The following is an 18,729-nucleotide window of genomic DNA, read 5'->3' as shown; positions in this document are numbered from 1 at the left end:
TATATAAAATGTATCAATGTTACAGGTTTTCCTTCTCAGGATACCTAAAGATAATCTCTGCCGCGTGTTGTAACACATCAGATTTAAGGGTTTTTGTTTCGTCGAGTAGTCAATAGCTCGCATTTATATAATCACATCACTTACCGCAGTGAATCCTGATTTTTCTTAACCATTTCCACTAACAACTATCCCTTCCATGATAAATGCTAGGGAACCACGCTATAGTATGATATTCGCCTTCGGGCGATAGAGCACGGAGTACGGATGATGCGGTGGAACGTCCCAACCAAACTGTAATAAAATTTCTCCTCTCGCGATCGATAAACCCCTACGCTTCATGTATTACAAACCTGTCCATATTACCCCCACTACATGTCCATTATACCCACATCGAAAAAAATGTTGTACTTTTCGGTCTGTTTTAATTTTAGTAAAAAACATTCAAAAATTTTTTTTTGTTAAATATTTGGCCAATTGCAGTGCCTAATACAGGTCGGACTCGATTATGTACAGACTCGATTATATGTGATTCGATTATATTCGATTATACAATTTTGGACTAGATTATGTACAGTTTGAAATATTTTTTTTACATTTCAAATATGAAAAAATGTAACCTTTCAACTTTAAAGTGAAATTTCAGTGGTGAGGTAAAAACGTGATTTTTTTAAATTTTTGCTTGAATTTTCACCAGCCAAATTAAGAAAGATAGAAGTTGGGTTTCAAAGAACAAATTGTAGAGTGAATAGAGAGCATTAATTTGATTGATGGAAACAATCAAGTTTAATATGAATTTTTAAGATCAAATTATTAAAAACGCATTAAAAATTCCTAACATTCAAGTTTTCACTTCCAAATGGATTAGATCCATCAATTTTGATGTTCTACAATTATATCCTGTACTACATTTTCTCACCTTTCAAATGGAAGCAACATAATACTTTAAGGGGATGAATCAAAAATTAAATTCTTTTATATTGAAATAACGAAAAATATATGCATAAAAAATGAATAAAAAATTTGGTTTTTCACTCGGTGAATAAAAAATTTGGTTTTTGATACTGGATTCGATTATATACAGTAAAAAAATCCTGGACGCGGATATACATATATTCGAGTCCGCGCTATATCTTATGAAATCTTTCGTCATCCTTCACGCAACTTGAAAATTCCATCATCGCAGAACTTCTTTTTTTTCGTCAAAAGACTGCGCAACGTGCTTTTCATGATATCCAATGAATCGAAATTCTTGCCCTTTAATTATCTTTTCCACCGGCCCGAACAAATGATAATCTGAAGATGCAATATCTGAAATAAAGAAAGACTTTCTCCTGATGGAGACAGGCTTCGAAAATAGCTAACGGAGGTCATTTGCTTAGCTCAAAGTTTTTTTTCACTCAATATTGTTATGAATGCTTAGATTTTGCATCACCAGTCACGATTTGCTTCAAAACTGTGAGTTTGGAAATACGAGGTGACGGAAATACGGAAATGTTTTCTGCTGAAATATTTTTATTTCGTGTTTGCACCTCATTGTTAGTTCATAAACCGTTATCCGCGATTTTCGTTATTCGCGGTGACCTTGCCAGACTTTCACGGATAATCGGGGTTCTACTGTATTTGTAATGAAGCTGCTAATTCATGTGTCGTGTACTGAGTATTATTCTTGATCAGCGTCTCGATTTGGTTATCATTAGCAGGGCCTTACAATTTCACAATAGTGCTATTCTCTCTTCGCTTCTGCCAGCTGGCGTAATCATTTATCGAATCTGGTTGTAAGACTAATATACCCTCATATGCCCCTTTTAATTCCACTAATCTAAAATCTAATTTTAAGAAATTAAATCGAATGATACTTTCAATTGAAAGCAATGCTCATTCTTTTACATGTGAAACTAAAAGTGACACATAGCCCATTCAAATGATAATAAACAGGGCAGTTTCAATCGTCGTGTAGAAGCGTCTGCATCGGCCAACCTAATTACGCGAGACGAGATATCGTCTCTCTCGGCATTCTGGCAGCGGTAAAGGCAAGACGTGTGCTCTGCGGATAAGGTTAAAACATCTCCGAAAAGGCTGGACTTTTGGTGGCTAAAATCACACATTGGCGATCCTGCCAGGAGCTGGAATTTTTTGCAGTATGGCACCTTGTGTTCGTTGCGGCTAATTAACCGTTTGGCCGATTATTTTAGCGTGGTGTGGAGCGAAATCGCAAAATCCCGGCTTAGTTATTGTGATTGTTGTAATATCGCCGGTAGCTGAACACGAGTGCTTTTTTTCTCACATTTTGTTTGTTTGTTAAATGAGGAAAAAATGTGTAGTGATGTACATTTTTCGTTTGAAATGGGTAGTGATGTACATTTTTTGTTTGAAATGTGTAGTTATGTAATTTTTTTTTTAAATGGGTAGTGATGTACATTTTTTGTTTGATATGTGTAGTGATGTAAAGGGTGTGTCACATCAAATTGCATCACGGAAAAAACGCTGTAGAAATTCGCCCAGTAGACCGATCCTTTTGAAAATTTTAGACAATAAAATAAAAACTATTAAACAACTTTTGGCATTTTCTTTTTATTCATACTTCGAGCCCAAGCCCGTATGCTCGCACCTTCCTCTTTACCCCGTCCATCAGGTTCTGTACAACGTCAGGTTGTAGTTTTTTTTTAACAGAAATCCATTTTCTCTTGAAGTCCGCCTCCGATTTGACAACTTTTGGGTTCTTCCGGAGGGCCTGCTTCATAATCGCCCAATATTTCTCTATTGGGCGAAGCTCCGGCGCGTTGGGCGGGTTCATTTCCTTTGGCACGAAGGTGACCCCGTTGGCTTCGTACCACTCCAACACGTCCTTTGAATAGTGGCACGAAGCGAGATCCGGCCAGAAGATGGTCGGGCCCTCGTGCTGCTTCAATAGTGGTAGTAAGCGCTTCTGTAGGCACTCCTTAAGGTAAACCTGCCCGTTTACCGTGCCGGTCATCACGAAGGGGGCGCTCCGCTTTCCGCAAGAGCAGATCGCTTGCCACACCATGTACTTTTTGGCAAACTTGGATAGTTCCTGCTTGCGAATCTCCTCCGGAACGCTGAATTTGTCCTCTGCGGAGAAGAACAACAGGCCCGGCAGCTGACGAAAGTCCGCTTTGACGTAGGTTTCGTCGTCCATTACCAGGCAATGCGGCTTCGTCAGCATTTCGGTGTACAGCTTCCGGGCTCGCGTCTTCTCCACCATGTTTTGCCTTTCGTCGCGGTTAGGAGCCTTCTGAACCTTGTATGTACGCAGGCCCTCCCGCTGCTTGGTCCGCTGGACGAATGAACTTGACAAATTCAGCTTATTGGCGATATCCCGGACCGAACTTCTCGGATCACGTCTAAACTGCTTAACTACGCGCTTGTGATCTTTTTCACTGACGGAGCATCCATTTTTGCCGTTCTTCACCTTCCGGTCGATGGTTAGGTTCTCGAAGTATCGTTTTAGTACTCTGCTGACCGTGGATTGGACGATTCCCAGCATCTTACCGATGTCCCGATGTGACAACTCCGGATTCTCGAAATAAGTGCACAGAATTAATTCACGACGCTCTTTTTCGTTCGACGACATTTTTCCAAATTTACGAAAAATTGACAGTGAAGCATGGCCAACGTGAGCTATACACTCTTATCTGATTATAAGCGAAAGCTGAAGATATAATTCCTAAAAATTAAATTTCTACAGCGTTTTTTCCGTGATGCAATTTGATGTGACACACCCTTTACATTGGGATCGGAATCGTGGTAATTAAAAGCGGATCGCGACGACCGCACTTGGTGTCATTAAAAGCGGATCGTTACGACCGCGCTAGGTGTAATTAAAAGTGGATCGTGACGACCGCACTTGGTGTTATTAAAAGCGGATCGTGACGACCGCGCTAGCTGTTATTCAAAGCGGATCGCGACGACCGCACTAGATGTAATTAAAAGCGGATCGTGACGACCGCGCTTGGTGTTATGAAAAGCGGATCGCGACGACCGCGCTAGATGTAATTAAAAGCGGATCGTGACGACCGCGCTTGATGTAATTAAAAGCGGATCGCGACGACCGCACTAAATGTAATTAAAAGCGGATCGTGACGACCGCGCTAGATGTAGTTAAAAGCGGATCGTGACGACCGCGCTAGATGTAATTAAAAGCGGATCGCGACGACCGCGCTTGTTGTTATTGAAAGCGGATCGTGACGACCGCGCTTGTTGTTATTAAAAGCGGATCGCGACGACCGCGCTTGATCATATTAAAAGCGAATCGAGACGACCGCCGTATTTTGTAACGGATCGAGACGACTGTGCTTTGAACATTTGTAGCGGATCGAGACGACCGCGCTTTGAGTGTTTTTAGTGGGTCGAGACGACCGCGTTTTTATTTAATTAGCGAATAGAGGCGACCGCGATGCTTAGAACGAATTATAGCGGATTGAGACAACCGGACTGAGATTAATAGATGTGGTAATTATATACGATGGTCGATCGAGATTACTACGCGAGAAACGTAATGGGTTTTGAAAATATTTTGAGAGCGAGTTTGGTGAACCAGAATGACGAAAGATGCGGAGGGATAGATGAAGTCTTTTATTTTTTCGCAATCACCAGAAACTGCATGAAGCCGGTGAAAAAAAGACATGATCACAGTTTGCAAATGGAATAAGCTACCGAGAGGAATTGAACGCAGCAGTTCATGCATATAACTCTGTTGCGTGGGGAGCTCGTCAATATCGTATTAAATTAGGTGAGACAGTCGTTGTTGAACGTCAAACTCGTGCAAAAGGGGAATCACGTTTCGACCATCGTAACCATACCGCGACGGAAAAACGGAATGGCATGCTGGTTTTGAGCGATGAAAGCGGTCAGTTCTTGAAAAAACATGTGTCGCAGACAAATAAAGCATACAATGCGAGGCACTCCGAAGGAGCTATCCCTACAAAATATTAGGAAAGCAGAAGAAACGATTACACTGCTCTATAGTCACCCCAGTATGAAATTTCACACCCTATAGTTGTTAAACGCCCAAAACGAACGAAGAGAACACCTAAACTCTCGAAAAATTTCATAACAGTAGTTGGAAATGAAGCATTTTAAGATCTAGCATGTTTAAAGTATATATTTGATCATGTATTCGACAACACAATGAACTATTTATACCTGAGTTTCGGTTTTTTTTCGGAAGAGGGGTGATGTGTGGGACGTGAATGTGATCCTCCTATTACATCCAATGTATTTCACTTGCAATGCGTTGCGTTGTCCCTTTTATACATACCGTGCCTATGCGATGCAGCGCTGCCGCCCATATTATTTCGCCGGCTATAAGGTTGGCTCCAACCCTACATCGCCCAACCTTATTACGCAGCACGAGATCTCGTCCCTCTCGGCATTCTGGCAGCGGTAAAGGCAAGACGTGTGCTCTGCGGATAAGGTTAAAACATCTCCGAAAAGGCTGGACTTTTGGTGGCTAAAATCACACAGAAAGAGAAGCGTATTCCAGAACGTAGTAGAGCATCACTGTTAACAACACTTCTCGAGAGATATCTTGCGTGTATCCATAAAAGAATTTGTTGTTTGTATTTCAAACGCGAAGCCTTGGAAGCCTTGAAAGCGACACGGTTTTTCAGCAAGAGCGGAAGTTGAACCGAAAACCCCATCGAGGAAAACAATGTCTGGATTTTCAATATTACAACATTCTAACATGCTTTCACGGTGTCTTCATCCTGTCTTTTCGTCGTTATCCTCTTAAACTAATGATAATAAATTGGTCGCTCTCGGTTGATGTACGTTACTATCAGAATACACATTTTAACAAAGAAGTTCAACGATATTAAAAAAATATATGGATTTTCAAAAGGGAAGCACTATTAGACAGATCAACCTTGATAAATACCGATAAATTTCTTGGAAATGCAGATTTAAATTATTTAATGTTAAATACTGGTATGATTTTTTTTACAAATTATGTATTTAACGTGTCCACGTGGACATTATCCGTACCCCTCCCTCCTCACCGTGGACAAGTGTGGACATTTTCGTAACCCCTACCCCCCCTAAAGTTGTCCACGTGGTATGTGGACAGCCCCTAACTACGCCACTGTGTCGGACCCTTGGGACCGAAGCGGGACTCAACTTGTTGAATGAATTTTCGAAACAAAGAACATCTTGTCACCACGAGTCCCGATCCTTCTACCTCGAATGTGAGGAAGGTTTAATGAAAAGCTCGAAATGTAAGACGTTAACACGCTGTTTCTGATGACTGAGTAACAGAGAAAGCGTACTTTTTGAACTGTAAATTGAGTGGGGGGAGAACCATGATCTCACCGATGGAGAATGATTTAATATTCTCGGACCTAGTATTGCTTCGCATAGATCTGGACTTCAACGGTTAGAATCGATTCATCATTTGTTACAGCCATGAAACTAACACGAGGAACTGTTTCCACCGAAAACGTCATAAAAAGGTCATGACACGAAGCGGTCATTAATCTTTCTGCGCTGCGGTTTATTTGTGAAATTATTTAAAACCCCATATTTCGGAGTGAAAATACGACCTCTAGCGGTTGAAGAAAGGAGGAAGGAAAATGTACCGGAACGACTCGCCTTCGCCGCGCTGGGAACATAACCGCTTTGGCATTTTTGTCAGCCACGGCTTTCCACGGCGTCCCACACTGCCCCGCCGTATGAGCAAAACCGAACAAAACAGAGAACAGACACCATGCATCAAAATCGCATGATAAATTGTTTCCCGTCCCGTTGGAGTGCTTGGGAGAGTTCCCGGTGGAAAGTACGGCGTGATGAATGGACTCCCATATCGGTTGTAAATCCAGCCACTATATTCACTGCATCTTATCGCGCCTTCGTTTTTTTGCTCCCTGCATCCAATCATGCACAATCACTGCTGTGCCTGAGAGCATTAGCACAGTGAAAATGCAAAAAATGGAGAAGAAAATAATTCTTAACGATCAGTTATAAATAATTCCACCGGTCGCAGATCGCAGAAGTAAGGCAACGAAACAAAGTTATCATACCTTGACATTCTGCGGCACGCGATCCGGTTTCCATTAGAAGGCAAAATCTGGTTCCTCGTAGACGTTTCCTCCGGGAATGATATGAATGTGTCGCAAGGGCTGAGGAAAACTGGTCCTCATTGTTACTAGAATCTAGACATCTCAATTAGCTACATTAACCTACTTGTTCGTGCGGGACCATTCTGCCGTCTAACCGTCCAACCTTGGTTGACCTATTTCCGTGTGTCATTCATTATGCGAGTCCAAGTCCACTTGTCCCTAACGGGGAAGACGCGAAGTACCCTCTTCGTTGAACTTTTCCCACAAGCGACTCGAAACGTGGGCCTCTCGACAAAAGGTTAGCCTCACCACGGGTACGGATTGCGGCAGGCGCTAATGCGTAACCGTTGCCAGCGAGCGAGCGCACAGCCATAATTTCAAGACATCTGCCATGACGGTTTCGCCTTCTGAAAATTTGCCTTGGGTTCTTTGTCCGGTCGGAGTGGCCGTTAGCTGAGCATGCCACGATCTTGTTTTGCGGCGCAAAACAGCGAACGGTAGTATGAATAACAATTTAATTACCGAAAAGACCCGGAGGCTTGCATACAAAAGCGTGTCTCGGATCGTTCTGGCGCTCTTGCATAACCAGCTCAAACGGTTTCGTACGAAGAGATCACGGGGATAACATGTTACGTCAGAACGTATATCGTCGTATATTGAACTACTCGTGTTGCTCGGGAAGCGCAATGCTCCATTCTAATTGCTGAACCACTTACGATGCATGTTCCGACATTATGCTGAACTATAATCAATGCATGTTCCGGGATGGTTCAGTTGCGATCTTTTAAGTATTGTATGCACTATCTCACACAATCTCCTCCCATTTGCATAAAAACCTTATCCGCAAACCATACCGCTCACCAAACACAGGAAGGAAGCAAACCCTATGAATAATGCTTCCACCTTTCCCCGCGGTAGCAAAACAATAGCTTTCACCAATCCTATCTCGTTCGAACCAGTTCACAGTGGCCCAACAAGGGCAACGCCGACGCAACAATGAATTCGCTGAGACCGCATAAATTACGGCACAGCCAAATTTCACACTCAGATTTCCTGATTATCTTCTCCAGAAGAAGCATCTCTCAATGTTGGTGTAGGCTCGCTGGTGGCCTTTGTTCCCCCGAATTGTCCTATCCGAGTCCCCGCGCGGTATCTGACCAAAGAAAGCCGAAAGATAGTATTCGCGGATGACCCAGATTCATCCTGAAAGTGAAGGCCCACTTCAGTTGAACTTTCGTTTTTGTTTTTCGCGCATTTTGGTTCGGGGTAATCATGAACGGCTGCGGCTTAGAGACGGACGAAAAGATGCTGCGGTTCGATTAGAAATTAAACCGTTTAAAAAAAGTGAGAGGTGAACTTTTGTCGGATTGTGATAAAATGTTTCTTTTCTGCGGATAATCATGTTGTGGATCGAAAACTAGGGAATCGATTCCTTATTTTTTGGATATAGTCTAGTTTGAGGTAAAAGGCTATGGTGCCAATATCATTTATGTCAATCGTGATTTAAACACTCGATTAAAGGATATATTTGATAAAAATGCACACACAAATTTTGACTTATATTTTTAACCGTGTGAGTAAAAAAACTGGAATTGTGGGTAGAGATGGGCAAAACGGTTCATTTCAGTGAGCAGCTCAGAGACGTGCGCTCAATGAAAAGAGCCGGCTCATTTGAGCGGTTCGACGGCTCTTTTCAAGAAATGGATATTCGGAAATGTAAAGAATGGAAGACGTAAAAAATAAGGTTCAAAACAATAATCAGTGCAGAGAATAGTAAAAATATTACTTTACTGAAGGTTTTCTCTGATATGTTTCCATCACAATAATCTTCTCTACTTTTTTTTTTATTTATAAACATTATCTTTTCAATGTTATCTGATGAAAGCCTACTACATCTTTCACTTGTCCGGCTTTCGGAGTCAAGTCCTTTCATTTGATACCCATATTGATGGGTATCGAAATTTGTTGTCTGCCATTTTGTAACAGCCGTCATCTTGGATTTCCATTTTACACAAATAACTGTGTCCTACTAGTCAAGTCCTTTATTAGATACCCATATTTATGGGGTTTTGAGAAAATATGTAATTCGCCAAAATCTGCACACATACAAACAGCTAAATAAAATCGCTTAAAAAGCAGCATGGGAAACATATATTTCTTCCGCACTACCACAGGCCACAGAGTTCTACAGAACGAGCGTATGATCCATGGTTCTTTACCAATAAGCCGCCTCTTCAAAGAAACACGGTTCTTTTATGAACTGTAGTTCTTTTAAAATGAGCAGCGGCTCTCAAATGAACGGCTCTTAAATGTACGACTCTTAAATGAACCGCGGATCAAAAAAGACCCACGGTTCATTCAAGAGCCGTTCATTTGAGAGCCGTGGTTCATTTTTAAAGAACCGTGGATCGTACGGTTCGGCCCATCTCTAATTGTGGGTATTAATACAGCCATTCTATGCCAAACCGATATAGTGGTTCTCAGATTTTCGTGAAAAATGGTAATTTTGTTCTTTATCACAAATCATTAGACCCGTATTTTTTTATTTTTTTCGTTAAGGTGACCATTTCCATTTTAGGATGGTTCGAAAAATCAATTATTTCCATTTTTTCTCAAAAATGACATTTTTTTAACTCATATCTTTTAAACCATTGAACCGTTTTAGATGATCGACATATCAAATTGAACCCAATTGAAAAATATTGAACCGATGGAAAAAAATTTTTTCACCTTTTTTCACACATTTGTGATATTTTATCAATGAAGATTAGCTTATTGGCCTCAATTTAATATGTCGATCGGTTCAGTAGTTCAAATGTTATGAATTTTTGCAAAAATTCATTTTTGGATAAAAGTGGAAAAATGATTTTTTGGACCACCGGTCAACTTTGAAAAATCATATCTCAAAAACGAAAAAATAGCGTGTAAATCTAAATCTAAATCGGTTCAGTAGTTCAAATGTTATGAATTTTTGCAAAAATTAATTTTTGGATAAAAGTGGAAAAATGAATTTTGGACCACCGGTCAACTTTGAAAAATCATATCTCAAAAACGAAAAAAATAGCATCGGTTCAGTAGTTCAAATGTTATGAATTTTTTGCAAAAAATCATTTTTGGATAAAAGTGGAAAAATGATTTATTGGACCACCGGTCAACTTTGAAAAATCATATCTCAAAAACGAAAAAAAAATAGCATCTCTGATATCTAGATATATTATGTAAAAAATCCTCAGCTTTCAAGGAAAAATATAAAAAAATATAGTGCCCTCTAGTCCAAAGCCATGAAAACACAAAAAACGACTGCAATCAATAATTACGAAGACAAAATCCATTGTTTTTGCAAGTTCAATATTTTTTAACAAAAGGCTAACTCATTGGCTTCAATTTTATATGTCGTAGATGATCGAGTCAGTGATTCTAAAGTTATAAATTTTTGAAAAAAGGCATTTTTTTGGAACAAGTTTAAAAAAAAAGATTTTTCGGACCACTCTAAAATGGAAATGGTCACAGGTCTAATATTTTGCAATAAAGAACAAAACTATCATTTTTCATGGAAATCTGAGAACGACTATATCGGTTTGGCATGGAATGGCTGAATAGTTGAATGTGTATCGTTTAGCATCTGTCTTATCGATTTCCTAATATATATTTTAACATGTGTGATTCCTGAAACAGACACTTCTCAAAACGAAGCCATTCCGTCGTTCACAGTTTCCTCTCAATCAAATCGTTTAAACTAACAATCTAAATCTAAATCTATGGTTCCGTCCAAGACAGTATTACGTTATTGACGTGGGACTATAAAATTATTCTATCCAAATCGATTGTTCATCGCTTAAAGTTTACTCATGAATCAAACGTAATTTGAGAATTAGCTACTTTGCATAGTGATTTTGAAAACAGTTAAAGATAGTCGTATCCAATCGTATTTTCCTCGCAAGCATAACTAAAATCTTCGTTTGTGAAAAATAGTTTCAGATTTGTTCGTGACCGACATCGCAAGGAGCAAGTATCCATTAGAATTCGGGACATCAAAGCTGAGTTTGACAGCGAGTTTATATGATGCAAATATAAACAAAACAGAAAAAAAAGTGGTGGATTTGAACAAGCAGTTTTACACGAATAATAAATTTAATTTTTATAATGGTGAGCATTAAATGGAAGAAGAATGTTTTTCTGAGCTAATTATGTTGAAATATATAAACGAGCAACGTTAAAATCGTCTTTTTTTTTGCTGTATAAAATGACACTATCCCTGCGGTAGGAAAAATAAACACATCTCCAGGAACAAAATCATCTATGAAAATCAGTTTTTTCAAATCAAATAAATATTCTATGTAAAAGTGTAACGAGTTTTCAACAAGTGGTTAAAAAATCGTGAGTTAAAATAGTGTCTAGTGATGATTTTTTCGCGGTTTTTCAGGAGCCATCATTGGGAGGAAATGCAACCTGTAATGTATTGTGGGCCTGGCAGACATTTTCAATTTCGCTGTCGGAGGAAATCGTTTGATCGTTGAGGGTAATTTTACTTACCTGGTGGGAGGAAATGCAAAGCGTTGATATAAAGATTTCTACCACGGATTGTTATCAACGGCTCAATCTTTTTGCTTAAGCCGTTGAAGCCATTCGAGGTTCCACCCGTTTTCGATGTAAGGTTACAATATTTCTGGATAATATCCTAATTTGTAATCAGGAACGACGATACAAACCGAACGACAGTTATGTTCAATGTTATGATCACAGTTTTCAGTATCACTAACATATACAATTTTCCTTACTGTTAGGGCAATTTGTTCAACTTTTCAGGTCCACTTTTGGTAGCCTCTAGTGAAAAGATTCTGGAGTTCTTTTAGCAGGGATTACATGAGGGTCAGCACTATATAATTTGACGATGCAGAACATTTCAAGATGATTTTCATTAAATGTTTGAGATTTTATAACTGCATACGAGCATGCTAATCTCAAAGAAGATACACATTTTCGGTTCTGTATTGTGTATCAGAAAATTACACAATGGTTTATGAGGTGAAAGCAGTTTCAGTAAACTCGACTCTACCACATCGTATTTGTATGTTTCATAAACTGCAATAGAATTGATGAAATTACGGCAGTCAAATATACAATTGAAAAACACACGGGTTTGTTTACATTTATCTCATACAACCATGCAATCCGGTAGACGGCGACACCATACCTTCTTTGTCCCAAATAGCTTTCCTATTCTATTCCTATTCTTTTTCCTATCCAAACCTCTCCCTCCCTTCCGAAATGCAGTGTGTGGTGCATAACACAAATACAAACAGCAGGAAACCACGAAACGCATACAAACAAATGTGTGTATACAGAAAATCACTACGAATATTATTTTATTCCAATTCTAACCATTAGAGAAGTAGCATCGCGAATAAATCATCCGTGTTTTTAGAAATATTCCTACCTGTTTAATTCCAAGTAGGCATATCTGAATTCTTTTGACAGCAAATTGATTTGAAACCCTGTATCTTTCGATGGTAAAAATTTCATATTGATCCGTTTGGTTTTGGAAAAGTTGTGCAAGACGAAAAGCGACCGTGTATGATGTGCTGAAACATTTCCGTGAACATACAACTGTTATTTAGATGAATCAGAAGACGCGTCGTACTGGAGCAGTTGAAGGTTGAAGGTATTGGGAACTATTAAGGCAAACCCAGGAATCTCGGACTACGAGAAGGTTATCGTAATTTCAGTCCCTGCAAGCAACTAAACAGGACGCTGATGTAATCCAGTGACCAAAACACGCACTAGTAAGTTGTACAACAGAGTTTTGACGAATAATGCATACTGATGGATGACGAAACGTACATTAAGATGGATTTTGGACAGCTCCCAGGCCTGAAATTGTATAAGGCCACTGCCAAAGTAAAAGTAACGGAATAATTCATAAATATTTTTTTCTGAAAAGATCATTAAATTATATGTGGTTTGATGTCAAAAAAACATGTTCAGTACCTTTAACCAATTCCGAGATATAACTAGTTTTGTGATCCCCGATTCTAATATATATTTTAACATGTGTGATTCCTGAAACAGACACTTCTCAAAACGAAGCCATTCCGTCGTTCACAGTTTCCTCTCAATCAAATCGTTTAAACTAACAATCTAAATCTAAATCTATGGTTCCGTCCAAGACAGTATTACGTTATTGACGTGGGACTATAAAATTATTCTATCCAAATCAATTGTTCATCGCTCAAAGTTTACTCATGAATCAAACGTAATTTGAGAATTAGCTACTTTGCATAGTGATTTTGGAAACAGTTAAAGATAGTCGTATTCAATCGTATTTTCCTCGCAAGCATAACTAAAATCTTCGTTTGTGAAAAATAGTTTCAGATTTGTTCGTGACCGACATCGCAAGGAGCAAGTATCCATTAGAATTCGGGACATCAAAGCTGAGTTTGACAGCGAGTTTATATGATGGTTTAGCCTTGAAAAAGACCAATTTAAGCAAAACTCAAATTTCATCTCACTGCTTTGAGAGAGGCAATTTGGAAAGCTTGAAAAAAAACAACATGATACCAGTGGACGAATTAGAACGTGAAATTTTAATTTGGGCAATACATGACATTTTTCAATGTTGTATAGAATTGTTTCCAACAAATATAACTATCTTCACTGTGAGAGATACGTAGAAATATTTCCAATCAATTGATGCCAACATCTCTGCGATTTAACGAAAAATGATCGGAGTTTAATCAGACCATGTACCATTTCCATGATTTCGAGAAATACCACCTTGAAGTTTGTTGCTATTAGGAGGTTGAGCATTCAAAACAATACCAGACCACATGATCGATGTCATGATAACCATCACCACAAACGCAAAATGAAGTTAGTATTTGTGAGAAGTGTTCTGACTCTAAAGAGGATGAACATGAAGTTATTCAAAGCGAGGATAAAATCGAGATTATGGAATCTGATGAAAGTATGCAAGCAAGAGAATCATCAGACAGAGAAAAAAATCATCTGAAATTAGGTCTTCGTTAAAATTCTAAATAAAACTCAGCTTTCAAGAAAAATTATTAAAAAATATAGCGCTCTCTAGTCCAAATCCATGTGAACAGTAAAAACAATCGATGACTACAAAAACAAAATCTAAATTTTGCGCAAATGTAATAATTTTTACGAGGAAGACTAGCTAATTGGACTTAATGTGATATGTCGATCATCTGAATCGGTCGAGTAGTTCGAGAGTTATGAATTTTTGAAAAAAGTCATTTTTGAAAAAAATGGGAAAAAGTTGATTTTTAGAACCACTCCGAAATGGAAATGTGCAACCCAATGAAAAAAAAAATAAAATCCGTGTCTAATATTCTGCAACAAGGAACAAAACTATCACTTTTCATGAAAATCTGAGAACTACTTTATCGGTTTGGCATGGAATGGCTGAATGGTTAAGTAAGAGTTAAGACTACGCGATGAGCATTAAAAAACATGAAGTAATTGTATCTTCGAAAACGCGAACTGCTTCGAAAATAGATAGGGCTTAAAGGGTGTGTCACATCAAATTGCATCACGGAAAAAACGCTGTAGAAATTTAATTTTTAGGAATAATATCTTCAGCTTTCGCTTATAATCAGATAAGAGTGTATAGATCACGTTGGCCATGCTTCACTGTCAATTTTTCGTAAATTTGGAAAAATGTCGTCGAACGAAAAAGAGCGTCGTGAATTAATCCTGTGCACTCATTTCGAGAATCCGGAGTTGTCACATCGGGACATCAGTAAGATGCTGGGAATCGTCCAATCCACGGTCAGCAGAGTACTAAAACGATACTTCGAGAACCTAACCATCGACCGGAAGGTGAAGAACGGCAAAAATGGATGCTCCGTCAGTGAAAAAGATCACAAGCGCGTAGTTAAGCAGTTTAGACGTGATCCGAGAAGTTCGGTCCGGGATGTCGCCAATAAGCTGAATTTGTCAAGTTCTTTCGTCCAGCGCACCAAGCAGCGGGAGGGCCTGCCTACATACAAGGTTCAGAAGGCTCCTAACCGCGACGAAAGGCAAAACATGGTGGGGAAGACGCGAGCCCGGAAGCTGTACACCGAAATGCTGACGGAGCCGCATTGCCTGGTAATGGACGACGAAACCTACGTCAAAGCGGACTTTCGTCAGCTGCCGGGCCTGTTGTTCTTCTCCGCAGAGGACAAATTCAGCGTTCCGGAGGAGATTCGAAAGCAGAAACTATCCAAGTTTGCCAAAAAGTACATGGTGTGGCAAGCGATCTGCTCTTGCGGAAAGCGGAGCGCCCCCTTCGTGATGACCGGCACGGTAAACGGGCAGGTTTACCTTAAGGAGTGCCTACAGAAGCGCTTACTACCACTATTGAAGCAGCACGAGGACCCGACCATCTTCTGGCCGGATCTCGCTTCGTGCCACTATTCAAAGGACGTGTTGGAGTGGTACGAAGCCAACGGGGTCACCTTCGTGCCAAAGGAAATGAACCCGCCCAACGCGCCGGAGCTTCGCCCAATAGAGAAATATTGGGCGATTATGATGCAGGCCCTCCGGAAGAGCCCAAAAGTTGTCAAATCGGAGGCGGACTTCAAAAGAAAATGGATTTCTGTTAAAAAAAACTACAACCTGACGTTGTACAGAACCTTATGGACGGGGTAAAGAGGAAGGTGTGAGCATACGGGCTTGGGCTCGAAGTATGAATAAAAAGAAAATGCCAAAAGTTGTTTAATAGTTTTTATTTTACTGTCTAAATTTTTCAAAAGGATCGGTCTACTGGGTGAATTTCTACAGCGTTTTTTCCGTGATGCAATTTGATGTGACACACCCTTTATTAGCATTTTGGCAGTAACAGAGCGGGATTTCAATCGTGTACATATTACATTTTTATCGTATGTATAAATTGTGAATTACACAGTCCTTCAGTTTCATTGTTCAGTTAGACTGAACAGTAGTGTCAGTTGATATGATCATTGTTGTGTTTTTAATAGCACAACATCCCGATGTTTCTCGTTGCAAGCAGAGCTATGTATGGATGGAGAAAGGCCAAGACTCCAACCGTGAATCGATCTCCACCGCTGATGAATATTGCGTGAACGTGGTTATTCAATAACACAACACAACACAAAGATGATCTACCGATGGTCCTGAGTTTTGAACTCACGATCGATCGCTTAGTAGGCGAACGCCCAACCAATGTGGCTACGAAAACCTCCTACTTTGTATAGTTATTGCAGATAATTTAAATTCAAATAAAGTGAAATGTGCAAAAATCAAGGAAAATAAGGATCGTTTCTGAAAAATTAGACAAATATGAGTGTTGGTCAGAATATCAGGAAACGTGTCAAAAAGTCTGAGAAATCCAGAAAAATCAGGAAGGTTGGCATCTCAGACCGTGACGAATACCCAATTGGATAATTCCAATCCCGCTTTATTAAGTAATGTTTCTAATTGCCCATCGGAAGCTAAAAAACAATTAGGGTTTGAAGAAGGGTGATTGAATTCTTGAAGCATTTAGTGGGTCGCCTTCGAAATCTACCGAGATTAACACAGAAGTGAATCGCTGTCCTTTGTTTGGAAATAATTTTCTAGTTTTCCCATTGCTAATATATAAAGAAATACGACTCTATTACTAAAGGAATTCATATTTAAAGGTCATACAATATTCCAATGTTCGTTAAGTACATCGAAGGCAGAAAATTTCCATCAGATGTCGCCATATTTTTTTTCATTCATAAAACAAAATCACTTTTTTGAAATAGATGGTCAATAGATGATACCTTAAAACGTTTACCTACTTACTGGCACTGAATGTGTTTGTTTCTCATTTCACTCTCTCGTCATACATTTCCGTCGCACAGTTTCCCTGGACAGCAGCTTTCCCTGCTAATTATTCCACTCTAAAAATGGTGCTCTACACACATTGTGTGTTAACAGGGCCGGCTTAATCAGCACCAATCGGGGTGTTAACACTTTCCATCGCCACAAAACAGTCTCTGTTTTCATTTCGCTTCCATCAGATAGTAGGGGGCGTTGATGAACGCTGTCCGCCGAAATGCCAAAACAAGCGTGTTAAGTGCGATTCACATACAACATCCACGTCACGTTCACGTTCCGTCACGTCACGTTGCGTCAATTATTCTTCCATGGAATTCCTATTGAAGCATTCACACACACCAGCAACGGCAAGTCGAAGTTCCCGTTGCCGGTGTATGTGAATGTTTGCATAAGAACTGCTTGGAAGAATAATTGACGCAACGTGACGGGACGGAACGTGAACGTGACGTGGATGTTGTATGTGAATCGCACTTTATATGGCTCTATCAGTACGAAAAAATATCCATCAAAATTCGTGGTAGTCGTTTCAACGCAAGAAGGGTTCCCACTCATGCGTACCACACTGTTGGGAACGATCAGAAGAACTATTCTTGAGACGGATCAGCATCGAACCGATGCTGATCGTTTGTCTGATTGAATATTCATGTAACCGCAATTGTACCTGTGTAACTATCCACCATCCGGCAGAGTCCAACCGAGAAGTAGAATGATGAATCCGTCGGTGCTGTTGTTCTGTGTGTGCCCGATGAGACCGATTTCTTTTCCGCTTGTTGATCTTGAACATTGGAGCCACAGGTACATGTGGTATGTACTACCATGTGTGTAAATTTACGAGTATTGCACCGAACCAGTTCCGACTCGAGTACCCCGGTCGGGGCAAGTGTTTTCTTCGTTTGCTAGCACACAAGCAATGGCTGGAACGCAGAATCATTGCGCATATCAGCAATGATGTGGAGTTTATTGCGCCGATTGCTAATCAAAAATGCGCTTGTTATTTTTTATTTCTGTGGGATCCTGTTCGATTCCGATTTAATGGGCCGTAGTTGATATCTTCTTTTGATTGAAGCGATAGAAAATGGAATCCAATTCTTACCTGCAACGAATACAAGAAAAAAAAATAATGAAAAAGCTAGAACATTTCCATAATTTGAAACAGTTCAATGAAGCGATGAAGTACAATTCAATTTAATCATTTCCAATTGACTCACATATACATTAAGTTTGATCAACTTCGCTTTTTGGCTCTACTGATGGAATAAAATCAGCGACATACGATTAATTTGAGAAGGTGTTGAATTCGCTAAGTCTACCATATTCAGTTGCTGGATTCTTGGACAATGAAGAATTCATGAGGACAAGAAACAACGGTCAAAACATGCCCATCGCAAGGTTGTCCACAGAAAGCGCCAACGGCGCCGTTTCGATGGTTAATTTTCTTCACCCCGTTGCTTCGAAATCTCACGGTTGGAAAATTAGCTAATTATGTAATCTCTGCTACTGCTACCGGAGCGATTCGCGGCGCGCCCAGAGAACATTCCAGGGCGAGTGGAAACCTTCCCGCGCAGTATGTAAAATATCAGCGGGGAAAATTAAACCGAACGAAATTACGCGGCATGATGTGTTGTTTCAGGCCAACGCGCGTGAGGAAGAGTCTTGTACAGCAATAATCGTTCTGGACGCGCAGCCTGCGTAAACCTTCAAACGGTGTAGCGGCCATAGGCCATCGAACTCGCACCGGTGAGAACACGCACGAGTGCGTCTGTAGAACACATGCATTGCGTTAGAAGGTATTGACCCTGGATGTTATCGTTAAAGTTGAAAAAGT

General features: G+C 39.9%; 2 protein-coding genes across 3 annotated transcripts in view; one reads left to right on the top strand and one right to left on the bottom strand.

Moving 5' to 3' along the window:
- LOC129776838 (transport and Golgi organization protein 6) overlaps positions 1-11,248 on the top strand; it is a 55,038-nt gene extending 43,790 nt beyond the window's left edge. For both annotated transcript variants that reach the window (XR_008743164.1, XR_008743165.1), the window contains one exon: positions 11,046-11,248. The gene's annotated coding sequence lies outside the window, so the exon portion shown is untranslated. The remainder of the gene's footprint in view (positions 1-11,045) is intronic.
- LOC129776840 (uncharacterized) overlaps positions 1-18,729 on the bottom strand; it is a 119,499-nt gene that overhangs the window by 26,951 nt on the left and 73,819 nt on the right. The gene's annotated exons all lie outside the window — the stretch shown is intronic.

Source organism: Toxorhynchites rutilus, chromosome 3, assembly GCF_029784135.1.
Source record: "Toxorhynchites rutilus septentrionalis strain SRP chromosome 3, ASM2978413v1, whole genome shotgun sequence".
NCBI classification, from domain to species: domain Eukaryota; kingdom Metazoa; phylum Arthropoda; class Insecta; order Diptera; family Culicidae; genus Toxorhynchites; species Toxorhynchites rutilus.
Note: the sequence above shows the minus strand (reverse complement) of the source record. Positions and strands in the feature narration are given on the sequence as shown.